Genomic DNA, 2,586 nt, shown 5'->3' with positions numbered 1-2,586 from the left:
TCTCTTCTCCCCAGAAGGCTTTTTTGTGCCGCCACTTACTTCTGGGCTTACCTGCAACCATCCTTGGGCTAGAGGAGTTGTGAGGGTCAGGGCTGGCTCCATGGCTCAGAGGGCTTTGGTTACAGCCTTCACCCCGCAGCAAGGAGTTTTCTGGCTTCTCCACTGACGTACCAGAATGAATTACAGTTATTTTCTGGTTCAACCATTCCCTTCACAGTTGACACAGTTTTTCTAACCTCAGCAACAAATTCTGTGGGGGAAGGAAATCCATCTGCTGTAATCATGGGGTGTCAACTGTAGTAAGCAGGAGCCGATACTGCAGTTAAGCCTGGGCTTGGGAGACCATCTCTGTTCAGGACGCTTTAGAAACGTTAGCTAATGAGTCCCCCAAGCATCCCATGGGGCAAATGGGTACTGTTTGCTTAGGAGACAAGACTGCCAAGAGTAAGCAGCTCAAGCAAGGCCAGCCTTAACTGTTAGAGCATGCCAGCATGCCACCTCTTCTAGGAAGAAGTGCATTGCTTTGTTTCCTGACATACCCACTCAGGGGTTTTTCGTTTTTTTGGGTTTTTTTTGTTTTTTGGGCTTTTTTTGTGTGTGTGCATCTGGGAAGGTTTTTGTCAACAGACTTCTCTGTGAGATTGTAGCACTGGTCACCCTTACAGCCCCCGGTGGAGGCTTAAATTCGGCTTTGTGTAAAATGGGCTGAGAATTGGGTGAGAGCCTACGCCATGCCAGTCCCAGACCCTGTCTGGGACCCAGAATCCAGCATCCTGTCTTCTTGGACATGAGGAAAAACTTCTTTCCTGAAAGAGTGGTTAAACATTGGAACAGGCTGCCCAGGGAAGTGGTGGAGTCCCCATCCCTGGAAGTATTTAAAAGACATGTAGATGAGGCACTTAGGGACATGGTTTAGTGGGCATGGCGGTGTTGGGTCGATGGTTGGACTCGATGATGTTAGAGGTCTTTTCCAACCTTAATGATTCTATGATTCTATGATTCTGCACTGGCCGAGGGCAGATGCTGAGGGGAGAGGATAAAACCAGGAAAAGTAGGGAGTGATACTTCCTTTGGAAGAGTCCCTCAACCTCCAACAACTTGCAGCTCAGGGATTTCCTGAACCACAGTGGTAGCTTCTGGTGGATTATCCTTCCATTATTTTTCCTCTTAATTTCCTTTTTGAAGCCATGTAAACTCTTAGCATCCAGCATGTTCTGGGGTGGGGAGTCTCGCTCCATAACTGTGCATTTTGTGGAGTATCACCTTTTGGTCTTTTTGAACCTACCACCTGCTGTTTTGATTTAATCCCCTATAGTTCTTGTGTCAGAAATGGTGAATACTCATACTCTATGACACTGGTAAGTTCATAGGCTCCTGTCAGTCACCTCTTGCACAGGATGGTGGATCCTAGTTCATTCAGCCTTTCCTCACATGGAAGATGTTTCACACTTTCGAACATCCTTTTGGCTCTCGTCCATGCCTTTTTCTGACTTTGTAATAGCTTCTGTAAGGGGAAAGGAGAGCTGCACTTAGTTTTCAAGACAAGTGCAATATTGTTTTAGACACCGATGTAATAACGTAGCCTGTTCTTGCTTTCTTTCTGAATTGTTTTGGTGTACTGGTTATATACTTCTTAGGGCCTAAAATAAATGGAAATATTTGTTACATTTTTAGTCAGACTTGTCCAATTAATCCTCAGGACTTTGGAGTCCTGACTTAGTGGGATTTCAGTGGTTCACAGGCTGGCTATAGTCACTAGCAAGCACCGTCTGAATACACCTGGCAATTGCAATATCACATGCAACATGGTGTACAAGGAGGTGCTGAGCAGATCAGTGATTTCCTTGCCAGGCATTGCAGGTGCACAGCTGTGATCACATCCCTGTCACTGCCATGACAGGGGATTAGGGCATGAGATTGCAATGTGGGGCATGTCCGTAGCGGAGGTGCCATTGCAAAGCTACACTGTCACAGCCATGCATGGCTGGCTGGGCCACACAATCTCTCAGATGGCTCCGTGGCTGGTACACTCAGTTTTGGGCCCCAGACCTGGGGGATGTGGCACCTCCATCATGCCCTTCTCCACTGTCACTCAGACATGCTAGATATATTCCTCTGCCTGAACTGCTCTGTGGTGGGTCACCCACAGGCTGTGACTTCCCTGCATGCATACTGGTCCTGGAGCTTTTCTTGCAGAGCAGGTGCTGGGATGAAGAGGAGATAAGATGAGAGTTGAGAGGTTTGCTATGTGCTGGTAACAACCAGGTCTGAGCCTGTTGTTAGAAGTCTGTGTGACCATGGCTCCTCAGAAAGGCGGCTGTGGAGCAAGGCAAAATTACCCTCCTTTTTCTCTCCAGGGAAAGCAGGGAGGCATGGACAGGTTGCCCTGACGTACACCAGTCTATCCAGTGAGTCCACTTCAGACCCAGCAAGCCCGCTACACTAACACAGGATACCTTCTTTCTCTACTTTCTCACCAGGAGCTTTGCCCAGTGCTTCCCCTTTCGTCCGTGCTCAGCCAGGGTGGAGGCTGCCCTTCCTGCTCCTCCAGCCCCTGAGCAAGAGCAGCTGTATGTCTAAGTTGTG

This window comes from Aptenodytes patagonicus, chromosome 1 (assembly GCF_965638725.1).
Source record: "Aptenodytes patagonicus chromosome 1, bAptPat1.pri.cur, whole genome shotgun sequence".
In the NCBI taxonomy this organism is placed as follows: domain Eukaryota; kingdom Metazoa; phylum Chordata; class Aves; order Sphenisciformes; family Spheniscidae; genus Aptenodytes; species Aptenodytes patagonicus.
This window is presented reverse-complemented; position numbering follows the sequence as displayed.